The following is a 14,287-nucleotide window of genomic DNA, read 5'->3' on the forward strand; positions in this document are numbered from 1 at the left end:
CTTTAAATTTAGAAAAAAATTCTTTAGATTCTTTGAACTTAAGGAATTATATCCATGTCTTCCTTGAAAAATCATCAAAAAATATCACATAGTACAAGAACCTTCCTATGGATGGTGTAGATATGGGTCCACATAGGTCAGAGTGCACTAGTTCTACCACATCTTTAGTTTTGCTCAAACTATGAGGAAATGAATTTTTAGTATTTTTCCCTAAGGCACAACCTTTTTAGGAATCATTGTGAATATGACTTAGTTTAGGTATTCCAGTTACTAACTTATTCATAGATGTTAGAGCATAGAAGTTGATATGACCTAATCTTCTATGCCATTTTTCATTTGAATATGAAGTCTCATGAGCAAGTGCAAGATTTTTCTTAGTGCAAAGCTCATGTAATAGTCCTTTCCATACTCCTATTGTTAGAACCTTCTTTATAGTTTAATTCCTAGGCCATGCTAGTACCTTACCTTACATGAATGTAATTCTATAACCATCATCTTCAAGTGCAAATATAGATATTAAATTCCTTTTAATACATGGTACATAAAGAACTTTAGAAATTTGAATAAAGTTTTTGGATTTCAATTTGATGGTGTAGATCCCAATTCCTTTTATCAAATGTGCAGAATCATCACCAATTGTAACTTCTTCATCCATTTCTATTTGCATGCTTTCTAGGGTATCCCAATATCCAGTGATTTGTCTTGAAGATCCACTATCAATTATCCAGGTGTTGGATTTGGTTGATATTTGACTAGACAATATTTAATAGAAGGCATACTTCTCATATTCATGATCTTCATTTGATTTATCAATATTAGAAAATGTCACTTGAAGTTTAGATTGACCGAGACAATTTAGTGCATAATGCCCATATTGAATATCACATCTAAAATATTGAATTTTGGACAAGTTTTTCTTTTTCTTTTTTATTGTCATTTTCCATGAAATTTTCTTTTCCTTTTGTTGTCCTTCTTCTTTCCCTTTTTATGAGAGTTGGTGTTAAGAACTTGAATGTCTTCATCTAAAGTTTTATGTTCTCCTTTAATCATTAATCTTGATTCTTCTCTAAGGAAATTAGATCTCAATCCATCTACTTTAGGAATTTTAAATCTTAAACTTATACCTTGCACAAAAAACTCCCAAGAATTTGGAAGTCCTCCTAATGCTATTAATGATAACTCTTTTTGTTGTCAATCTCATAATTAACAGAAGATAATTGATCTCTTAATTTAGTGATTCTCATCAAGAAGCCATTCATTTTTTCTCCTTTATAAATATTGATATTATTCATTTATCTTTTAAGAGCAAGTTTTCCATTAGTTTTATTTACTATGAATTCATTTTCAAGAGCTTTAAACATGTGATATGTTGTAGTATGTTTTTTCCAAAATAGGTACTATGTGATCTCGAACTGCATCCATGATTATCTTCATGGCTTTCTCATTATTTTCTATCCATTCTACTTTCTCTGGATCATCGTTAGGTTCTTTTTCTTCTCTTATAAAATATTCTAATTTGTTTTCTTTTAATAACATTATTATACAAAGTTTCTAGAATTCAAAGTTATCAACACTTGTAAGGTGGTGTTTGAATCTTAACATGTTTTTCATCTTGCAAACAAATGAGAGACTACAATTTAATGTGAAATGTGATCTCTTCAACTTAATGAGATCTCTCCTTAATAAGGCTCTGACACCATGTAAAGTTTCTTACAATATTTCAAATTCATGGCTTGCTAATGCACAATTTACTGCAAGTATGAACACTGTTGACAAAGGATAGATTTTCTCCATAATCTATAGAAGTTAGTATAGAAATAGTAGAGATAATATAATATTCTTGAACCTAAAATGTCCTTTGATCCTTTGATGTGCTTGCATTAATTGATTTCAAAGCCTTTTTAATTTGGGAAAATCAAGTATACATATCACGTGGAAGGGTGTGGGGTTGAATGGTCATGTCTCCAAATGGAGACATGAACATTCATCTTCACACCTATTTGGTGTTAACTAGTCATGCCTAATTTGTTACAGACATAACACAAGTCTAATAATGTATTACCAATCATTATGATCTGCAGCTTGATATAAAGGATAGATTGATAGTGATCAAAATATCAAAGGAATCAGAATAAGTTTTTGATCATTCCTTAAGTCTCAGAAAAAATATATATATGATCATCGGTTTCAACTATGCATTGATTCACATAAAGTAATAATACATATGCATACATACATACATACATATATAATAGTATGTGCATCATACTATTGTACATATGTGTGCGCACACGCGCGCGCGCACGCGCGCGTGTGTGTGTGTGTGTGTGTGTGTGTGTGTTTTGATCATAGTTAATGTCAAACCTAAGCTACATGCTTTAACAATAACCCTTAGGATGAATGAAGATTTTGTTAGAAAGTAAAGTCCATGAATACAACTGAGAGGAGAGGGGGTGAATCTGTTGTATTCCAACTATAACTTATATCTAACTTATTAAATCCAAATTTAATAACCAATAATGTTAGAAATGCCAAGAGATATAAAATACACAATGACAAAATAATTTGTTAACTAGGGAAAGTCTTGATAAGAGGGCAAACCTTGATGCGGGAGGAACTCACAAAATGATATTCTAATATAAAAGTTCATTGTGAAAGGATATGAAGTTGTTAGGAGATAATTACAATATAATAAGTACATATAAGGCCCCATTAGGAGACTTTGAATCCATTTTAGAATATTCTATCCATGTTAGGAGCAAAAAAGTAGTCAATTGCACCCATGGTCCAAATTTCCTCAATTACTATTTTATAAGAAGGTCTATAGGATAACATATCCAAGTAGTGAACTGACCAAACCTACAACTCAATTGCCAATATATTTCCTTTGAATTTATCAAACCAATCTTAATAGAATCTTCTTCTCTTGATCAAGGGTGTTCCCCTTAATACCATAAAAACATAATAGAAACAAAGAAATAACAACAATTTTTGAGAAAAAAAGTGGCTTCTTATTATCACGACAACTACGGAATTACAGAATTTAGGATTACAATATGCTAACCCACATGGATACCTTCATTATAGTAATATGCAAGATAAAATTGTGAGTTATCACCCAGAGCTGTCCTAGACAATGTATGACCATTTCTTAAATAGGCAATTTTATGTCATCTAGGAAGGTTCTAGACACTCAAAATTAATACCTAGGGCCAATCGACCCTAACAATACATATAGAGTCAGCGAAATACATTTTTGACATTTATTTTGGAAGTTTTAGCCAGCCCAACTTTGGAAGGCCATAATTTTCAAATCATTGATCTGATTGGCTATTATAACCACTTTTTAGAATCTTCAACTTCTGATCAATAGGCTCAAATTTGTACAAGTGCCCATTTATCAAGTTTTTGGGCCTCATCTAAGCACATTTAGGACTTCAACGATGATCCTAAATTTTTAATACCAAAATTACACACCAAAAATCTGCAATAAATCCATGAATACTCATGATATGGCAGTGATCATCAACTAGTAGGCTGATATATCCAAGATAAACACCCACGTCTAAAATTAGGACATTCTAAGCTTGTATTAATGACTTACTAAATAGCAAGCCTCCAAAAATAGAAACTATCCATTAAGACAACCCTTATTCAAACAACTAGAATGAAATATTTTTTGGTTGATGCAAGATTACTCTTACACCCAAGATGCTCCTACATCATCTCTTCTTTGATCAAATTCATGTTAGAATGAGGTTTTCATTCTACCAAAAGATCTATCTAGAAATTATTAATACAACCACTCAACTTATAATACACATGAGGCAGTTAAGCCCTTTTCCCAAATCCTAAGGGAAGTACTAAGCATTTTTTCAACATTCTCCCATTCAACATTACATGAGGTTTCAAGGATTTGAACCTATTTTCAATCTCTAATACCACTTGTTAGAGTGGGGTTACCATTGCACTGAAAGAATGATCTGTCAATGCCTAATACAACCACTCAACTTATAATACAAAGGAGGTAGTTAATCCCATAGTTAATCCATTTTCATGAATCTTGAGGGGAGTACTAAAAATTTTTCCAACAATTTGCATCCTTATAAAATCAATTATACAATCACAAAAGCCACACTCTCTACAAATTAAGCAAAGAACCTTTAATTTATACCTTGTCTTAAAAACTAATTAAGTCAAATTTTAAAGCTTTCCCAATGTATAATTAATTTTATAGTATCTCAATAATATATTAGAATAAAATTCCATATGCTACATTATTCTTTACAACTTCCAAAATAAATCTCATTACAAGAGTCTATTGTTAGTGAACATATCACATGTTACACTTCATCCACCTCCATGAAATGATCATTATAATTTTCTAACATGGACATAGCATCATGAACATGTCCTCAACCATGATCTAATCTTTCTAACCTTCATTCCATTTTTCTCAAAAGATACAACTAAAATAACATGTTCTTACATACTAACATGTTACCAATCTCCACTTAATAAACTATAATTGATCCAATGATTTCATATTAACATACATGAACACACATTTAGCATATGAACATATCCTATAATATTAACCTTAGCCTGCCTAGATTAACTTTCTATATCCAAACCCTACTGATCAAATTTGCCACTATGATGTGTTGGATATAATTGTTTAATTGTGTGTTGTCTTTGATGTTACACAAATGTCATATCAGTTGGCAGACACTATCTACCAAGCTCATTTGGTTAGCAAATCAAATTTTAGAGTCTACCAAGCATTCTTGGAAAGTACTCTATGGAAACAGTGTCTACCGAGCTCACTTGGGTGTCGAAGGATTTTGTGGTAGAAGTCAGTGGTAATCGAGCTCACAAGGTTAACAAAAGAAAGTTATTATTTACTGAGTTCACTCGGTCTCCAAAGGATTTTGCAGAGTTCGCAGTGTTAACTGAGCTTCAGTTGGTTAACACTAGAAATTAGTTTAGGAATACTATTTACCGAGTAGGGTCAGCTAAAGAAGGATTTTGTTAATTTGGAAAATAAAGTTTAATTATTTCATGTAATATTTGTAGCCAATTGGGGTAATGATTATTAGTAATTGTAAGTTGTAAATGAGCTAACTTGATAATTTGTAAGGTACAAATAAAAGGTCATATTGAGAATTCTAAAGTGTTATGAACAAGCATGCAAGTGTATTGAATATTTTGAAGAGGAAAGTTTGAGAGAACTTTATAGGATGGTTAGATATCCTTGAGGAGCAGAAAAGATTTATTTGATTGGGAAGGATCTAGTGAAGTAGAATAGAGATCTATATCAGCAATTTAGTTGCATCTCATTCAAGTCAATTCATTATTACTTTCTCACCATTGTAGCAGTGATTCCAAAATCTCTTAATAGAGTTGGTTTAACAACCATTTGTAAATCCTCTAATAAGGTGATAGTTCTATTGAATTTTTCTAAAGTCCTTTTGCAATGCCACTCCTAATAGGGTGATTAAATCCTCTAACAAGGTCACACCTAACAGTTTGTTTTGTAACCTTTAACTGGGTTGGCTCCTAACAGGGCTTACTTCAAAAGAGTGAAAATTAGTAGCTAGTTACTTGGTGGTTTTTCCCATATTGGGTTTCAACATTAAATCTATTGTCTCATGTGTTCATGTTATTTCTTTTATGCATCCATGATAATCATTGTGAATGTTTAAAGTTAACAAACACTGCATCTACTGAGTTATAGCATTTTTCTATATGTTTACCAAGTGATAGTAGTAACTAGTTTTATCAGACATCTAAGGGATCTATAGATTTTTTTTTGTGGTAACTGATTCCCCCCCAATTACTCCATCTATATTTCCAACAATTGGTATCAAAGCTTTTGGTGCTTATAGATAGGGTTTCAAGGAACTAAGCTAAAGATCATGATGTCTTACAAGAGGGAAGTTCCAAAGCTTAATAGGGATAACTTTATAGCATGGTAGGGACTGATGAGACTTCATCTGGCTTCCATTGGAGATATAAGATTGAAATATCTTGATGAAGAATATAAAACTCCTTCTAGTACACTATTTGTTAATGACATTGCTGAGAAGAAGACTCATAACACTATGATGATAGAAATTGCATCAACCCTAAGCTATGAAGAATTTGATGATATCAAGGATTGCAAAACTTCCTTTGAAATGTGGAACAAGCTAAAAGATATGTATGGAGCTGATGACAATGTGAGGAGAGCCAAATTAGAAAGCCTAAGAGGACAATTTGATCAGATGAGAATGAGAGAGGATGAAAACATTGCCAAATATGTTGAAAGGATCAAAGCAAGTGTTAGTGCAATCAAAGCTTCTGGAGGAGATATCAAGGAGGAAACAGTTGTAAGTAAAGTTCTTAGAACATTGCTTCCCATTTATGCAATTAGAGTATCTGCAATTCAAGAAAGAAGATGTGAAAAAAATCATAAGATAAATTTGGATCCCATAATAAGAAGATTGACTACATTTGAGCTAGATAACTATGATAGCTATGTTCTAGCTTCCAAGAACATGGAATTAGAACTTGAAGCCAAGCTTTCACTCAAAGAAAAGGGCAAGAAGATAAAGGACTCTCAGCTAGAAAGTGAGGAAGAATTAGAGGAGAGTTATGATAGTGATCTTGAAGTAGTTGACGTTATACTTGCAAGGAAATATTTTAGAGGCAAAGGAAAATATAAAGGTAAGGTTCCTCTAATCTATTTTTCATGTGAGCAAATTGGTCATATTGCTGCTAGGTGTCCAAACAAGAAAAACAATGATGAGAAAAAAGGTCACAATTGTAATGGCAAGAAAGACTTCAAATCATTCAAGGACAAAGGTAAGAAAATATATTTCATGGCTAAGGACTCTAAAGATTTTGATAATAGTGAAGATGAAATTGTTTACATTACTGTGAAAGATGAATCTAATAATGACGAGGAAGATAAGATGGCACTTATCTCTCATGTGAGAAAAAATGATACATGGATCATAGACAGTGGTTTTTCTCATCATATGACTGGTGACAGAACAAAGTTTGAACATTTTGAAGACTATGATAGTGGTAGTGTGAGGTTTGGTAATAATGAACCTTGTTGCATAAAAGGAAGAGGCCAAATTTTATAACCAAAAAGCTTGTATGTGATAATGCCTATTGGGTTGAAGGACTAAAACATAATTTTTTGAGTGTGGCACAACTAATAAATATTGGATTCAAGGTGGAATTCATGCATGGAAAAACAAGATTGCTGGATGACGAAGGAAACCTGATTGGATCAGGCATACAAATAAAAGGTAACTTGTTTCATCTTGAACTTGGTGAATGCTCATGTTTTATTTCTCAAGTTGAAGAAAGTTGGTTGTGGCATAGAAGGTTATGTCATGTGAATTTTGATAAGTTTCTGAAAATAAACAAATTCAAAAAAGTAAGAGGCATTCCTAGTATAAAGAAACTTGATGTTGGTCAATGCAAGAATTGTCAGATTGGTAAGATGGGAAAGACTAGCTTTAAAAATAAAAACTATTAGTCTAAATAAACTTTGAAAATTGTGCATATTGATTTGTGTGGACCTATTGGAATTGAGAGCTATACTAGAGAAAAGTTCTTTATTCTTTTTTTTGATGACTACTCTAGAATGATGACTATCATGTATCTGAGAGAGAAGTTAGAAGCATTTGAGAAGTTCAAATGGTATTTGGCTAGAGTAGAAAAGGAAATAGGGAAAAGATTAAAATGTCTGAGGTCAAAAAAAGGTGGTAAATTCATTTCCCATGAATTCAATAAATTTTTCATTGAAAGAGGAATCAAAAGATAGGTATCAGCTCTTGGAACTCCCAAGCAGAATAGAATAGCTGAAAGAAGGAATAGATCTATCATGGATTGTACAAGGACTCTAATGATTGAAAAGAACATTGCTATCAAATACTAGAAGGAATCTATCAGCACTAGAGTTCATACATTGAACCGAGTATAGTTGAAGAAGGACTCATTCAAAACCCCCTATGAGTTATGGTATGGGTATTAACCCAATGCAAGTTTCTTGAAAGTATTTGGAAGTAAATGTTATATCTTGAAAGAATCTAGAAAAGGAAAATTTGATGTAAAAGGTGATGAAGGCTTATTTTTGGGATATTCTTGCAAAAGTAAGGCATATAGATGTTTGAATTTGTCTACTCACAAAATCATAGAAAGTGCACATGTGAAAGTTGATGAGTTTATAGAAAGGACTGAAGAAGAAAGAAAAATGAACTAGAAGATTACAAGAGATTTGTTTTCATTGAATCTGATATAGTGCTAGATACATCTATCAATCAGGAGGCTTCTACTCTCGAGTCTTCATCAGTTACTAAGTTACAAGAAGTTCAAACTAAGTTGCAGGAACCTGAGTCACATTCAGATGCTACCAAGCCAATTCCTACCGAGTTAGAGAAGCTAGAACCTAAAATTGAAGTTCAAGAAGATAGCAATGCAATTCATTCAAAAGGAAAGGAACCTATATTGGCCAAGTATGTCAGGAGACATCATGCACCAGATTAGATTATTAGAGAAAAATCTAAAGGTACTATGACAAGAAGTAAGCTAAAAGGTACTTGTTTACTTGCTGATTTTGAACCTAGAAATGTCAAAGATGCATTGGAAAATGAAAGTTGGATTGAGGCTATGAATGAAGAGATATAACAAATATAAAAGAATAAAACATTGACTCTTGTACCTAGGCCTAAAGATAAAAATGTGATTGGAACTAAGTGGATATTCAAGAATAAGTTAAATGAAGATGGTAAGGTATCAATGAACAAAGCTAGACTAGTATGTAAAGGCTACTGTCAAGAAGAAGGAATTAATTATGGAGATACATTTGCTCCTATTACAAGATTGGAAGGTGTCAGGACCCTACTTGTATATGGTGCACACAAAGGATTTAAGGTATACAAGATGGATGTCAAATCTGCATTTCTCAATGGTATTCTGGATGAAGAAATTTACATTGAGCAACCTAAAGGTTTTATTGATCCAAACAAAAAGGACATGGTATGAAAATTACATAGAGCATTGTATGGTTTGAAATAATCCCCTAGAGCATGGTATGAGGGATTGCATAACTATCTTATTCAGATTGGTTTTCAGAGAACTAATGATTACAGTAGCTTGTATATCAAGGAAGGATTAGACAACAAGATTGCTTTGGCAAAAATATTTGTGGATGATACTTTGTTTACAAGGAATGATGATCTATGCAAAGAAGTTTTAGAGAAAATGAACAAGGAATATGAGATGTCTATGTTTGGTGAGATTAAATTCTTTCTTGGTCTTCAAATTCAGCAGAGCAAGAATGGTATCTACATCACTCAATCTAAATACATCAAGGAGATACTCAAGAAGTTTGGTATGGAAGATTCAAAACTAGTTGGAACTCCCATGTGTACTGGACTAAAGCTTACCAAGGATGATGATTCAAAAGAGGTAGATCATATCTTATATGGATCAATGATTAGAAAATTGTAGTATGTAGTTCATACAAGGCCTGATATTGCTCTTGCAATTGGTATAGTGGCAAGATTTTCAGAAAAACCTAAAGAAAATCACATGATGGCAATCAAAAGGATCTTGAGATATTTAAAAGGCACTCAAGAATATGGATTGTGGTATAAATTTGGAGGAAATTTGGACTTAAAAGTGTTTACTGATGTTGATTGGGCCGAAAACATTGATGATAGAAAGAGTACAAGTGGTGGAGCATTCTTTCTTAGAAAAAGATTCGTATCTTGGACAAGTAAAAAAAAAAATTGCACATCCCAATCTATGTTAGATTAGGTGAAAAACTAATCTCCCAAGAACACTTGCATGCATAACCCTATCACATGGATGAAGCAAAGAACAAAAGCAAGAAAAAATTATGTAGGCCAAAAAGCCAGATCCATCTTATGGACATGCAAAGAGAAATTTCTCATATAATCCAATAAGTGAAAATAAAATACAAAGAGGTGAATCCTTATAAAGGAATCATGAAACTTAAAAAGGGAAACTAAATCCTAAAAAAGCTAGGGTTGCACAATATAATTAATAAAATATTAATTATATGCACCTACAAGATAGCTTAAGCAAACTAGAGTAATAGGAAACTTAATTAATTAAATCAAAGTGATTTAATTAATAAGTGAAAACAAATAATTACTCTAACACCCCCCCTTAAGCAAAGCTTGGGAGGAAGCTAACCTAGCACAGCTATGAAAGAGAATTGGGTCCCGGCAACAAGGTCAGATCAGGTACCCAATCACAACAAAATCTCTATAAAAAGGAGAAATAGAGAAAACCACATGGGAAAAACCCTACTCCAAAAAGAGATAGCAAAGAATATTCTAGAAGAAGGAACAAAGAGATTAGAAGAGAATCATTGAAGCATGAAGAACCACAAAACTCTATCGAAATGCTGATCTGTAGAACCTCTATGGAAATAGAAGGCAGGTGAGGTGACAGGCAACTGAAAAGATGGGCCAAAAATCTCCTACAACACAGGAGCCAAACACATCGAGAGTGAGGTACAAACACAAATAAAGGCACGTGTCATCGACACTGCATGAGAAAATAGAGAAAGAGGGCCTATAAGCAGCAAACAACTATCCCCCCCCATGGCACTTTATAAAATAGTGCGAGTACAACGAATCATAATGATGAAAAGGATCCTGAAACGCAAGAGTGGCACTTTATCTCAGTGCATTGCATAAAGATGCTTACAATGAATATCAACAATGATCAGAAAAAACATAAGGCTGAAACAATAGAAGGTAGAGCCCAAAATGAAGCAACTGAAGCAACAAAATCAATCTCCGGACTTGAAACAATCAGGATATCCACCAGAATGCTAAAACGAAAAAGATTGAATAGGATGTGCCTGGAAAAAAATTTGAACAACAACTAGCATCACTGGAAAGAGCATAGAAAGAGCTTTCCAGTGATATAAAGAAGTCCAAAATCAGAGATCGGAAGCTCAAGATACGCCTCCCAGAGTGCAAAATAGAACATCTAGCTTTGACTGCCAAAAAAAGTAACCAAACTACATCAAAACCCAAAAAATCCTATACTAGCATCTCCGTCTCGGAACCAGCTTTTCGGTGCATTTTTCGGATCGAAAAAATACATCTGTATGCTCAAGTTACAGAGAAAAAACCTCCAGGGCCTTTGAAAATGCATGAAAAATTATTTTTTTTAATAAAAAATAATAATAAAAAAACATTATAAAAAATCTCCACCACCGACAGAGCGGCAGCCGAGCGGCAGGAGGGTGGAGGGCCACCGCAGGGCGAAGCTATGGCGGTCGCCACCAGCGGAGCTGCTGCGGGCCGCTAACCGCTAGCGGTGGCCGTTAGCAGTGACCGCAACGGTGACCGCTAGTGGCTCCGCTGCGATTAATTAACTGCCGCGGCTAAAACTGCCGCAATTATTATTTTATTTTGTGATTTTTAATGATTTTTTTTTGCCTCCCAGACCAACGGTGTCCAAAATGGACAAATTTTATATGGGTTCTGGGGTTTTTGGGCGCTCTAAGCGCAACGGTGATGTCTATTTGAGCCCAAAGTGACTAGGAAAATAGGTCCCCCCTAAATCCACATAAAAAGCTTTTGAAACCCTTGAAAAATGCTGCTTCTGAAATGCTTCAACAAACCATGAACAACGAGCAACAAGCTTGCTCTGATACCATGTTAAATTAGGTGAAAAACTAATCTCGCAAGAACACCTGCATGCATAACCCTATCACATGGATGAAGCAAAGAACAAAAGAAAGAAAAAATTATGGAGGCCAAAAAGCCAGATCCATCTTATGGACATGCAAAGAGAAATTTCTCATATAATCCAATAAGTGAAAATAAAATACAAAGAGGTGAATCCTTATAAAGGAATCACAAAACCTGAAAAGGGAAACTAAATCCTAAAAAATCTAGGGTTGCACAATATAATTAATAAAATATTAATTATATGCACCTACAAGATAGCTTAAGCAAACTAGAGTAATAGGCAACTTAATTAATTAAATCAAAGTGATTTAATTAATAAGTGCAAACAAATAATTACTCTAACAATCTATAGCTAAAGTAGAGTATGTTGTAGCAGTAGTGAACTATTCTAATATTGTTTGGTTCAAATAGTTATTGGAAAGCATGAAGGTTGAGATCAAAGATCCAGTTGTTATGTTTTGTGATAATACCAGTGCAATTAACATATCAAAGAATCTAGTGATGCATTCCAAAACCAAGCACATTGCTATAAAGTATCACTTTGTTAGAGAATTAGTGCAAGAGAAGGAAATTAGATTGGAATATGTCCATACAAAAGAAAAAATTGTAAAAATATTCACTAAGCCATTACCTAAGGATGCATTCTTATATCTAATAGGCAAGGTAGGGGTCATTCCCCTATCTAAAGCTCACTAAAATAAAGTTTTAGTGATGCATCAACAAGAACCAAGTTGAAGATCTATCAGTTGATGTAGCATAGTCAAGGGAATATTTCATGTGAATCAGTACTTAAGATACATTGCTACTCATTGTGGTATGTGCTATCTTTGGCATGTGTTGTCAAAGAGGGAGAGTTTATTGTCATATCTTTCTAAAAATTGAATTTTTTTAAAGGAGAGTTTTTTTTTTTGAAAAAGAAGCTATGTAATTCCTTCACAAAGGGAGAAATTTTCTATCAAGAAAAGACTTGTTTTCAAATTTCATTGTGCTATGACATGTTGTGTTGCCATCAATGCCAAAGAGGGAAATTGTTGGATACAATTGTTTAATTGTGTGTTGTCTTTGATGTTACACAAATGTCATATCAGTTGGTAGACAGTATCTACTAAGCTTAGTTGGTCAACAAAGAAAATTTTAGAGTCTACCAGCATTCCTAAAAAGTACTCTGTGGAAACAATGTCTACTGAGCTCACTCAGGCATTGAAGGATTTTGTGGCAAAAGTCAGTGGTAATCGAGCTCACAAGGTTAACAAAGGAAAGTTAGTATTTACCAAGTTCACTTAGTCTCTAAAGGATTTTGCAGAGTTAGCAGTGTTAACTGAGCTTCAATTGGTTAACACTGGAAATCAGTTCAAGAATAGTATTTACCAAGCAGGGTTGGCTAAAGAAGGATTTTGTTAATTTGGGAAGTAAAGTTTAATTATTTCATGTAATATTTGTAGCCAACTAGGGTAATGATTATTGGTAATTATAAGTTGTAAATGAGCCGACTTGATAATTTGTAAGGTATAAATAAAAGGTCAAATTGAGAATTCTAAAGTGTAATGAACAAGCATGCAAGTGTGAGAAAACTTTGTAGAATGGTCAAATATCCTTGAGGAGTAGCAAAGATTTATTTGATCAGGAAGGATCTAGTGAAGTAGAACAGAGATCTATATTAGCAATTTAGTTGCATCTCATTTAGGTCAATTAATTGTTACTTTCTCACCATTGTAGTAGTGATTCCAAAATCTCTTAATAGAGTTGGTTTAATAGCCATTTGTAAATCCTCTAACAAGGTGATAGTTCTATTGAATTTTTCTAAAGTCCTTTTGTAAGGCCACTCCTAACAAGGTGATTAAATCCTCTAACAAGGTCACACCTAATAGTGTGTTTTGTAACCTTTAACTAGGTTAGCTCCTAACAGGGTTCACTTCAGAAGAGTGAAAATCAGTAGCTAGTTACTTGGTGGTTTTTCCCATATTGGGTTTCTATGTTAAATATAGTGTCTCATGTGTTCATTTTATTTCTTTTATGCATGCATCATAATCACTGTGAATGTTTAAAGTTAACAAACACTGCATCTACCGAGTTACAACATTTTTTTGTATGTTTATCGAGTGACATATGATGAAAAATCATCAAACCAAAAAGATTAACATGTGTTTCTTTCTAACAATCTTGCAATTGTCCAAGTACCACCCCATGACATAAATCATCCTTCCTATAAATACTCTCCCCTATACATAAACTATCCATATATGAGATCTTCATGAACTTTTCTCCCCCATTGACATCAATGACAAAGGTCCTATTATGTCAATCTAAGATTTGAAGTGCTCTCATTATTTATCTGTCAAACTAATTTGCAAATACCAAGTACCAACATACACATTTGTATCAAAATATTTCATAATATTTCTTGAATAAATCTACCCAAAATAACTACTCCCCCATAGTAGAAGCATCGAACATCCATTCCAAAATAGATAAAAGTCCTATTTTACTGGACTAATATGATTCTTGCATCAATTACTTTGAATTAGGTGGGTACATTACTCTAAGCATAC

Source organism: Cupressus sempervirens, chromosome 1, assembly GCF_028749045.1.
Source record: "Cupressus sempervirens isolate cs-2001-9-10 chromosome 1, ASM2874904v1, whole genome shotgun sequence".
NCBI lineage: Eukaryota > Viridiplantae > Streptophyta > Pinopsida > Cupressales > Cupressaceae > Cupressus > Cupressus sempervirens.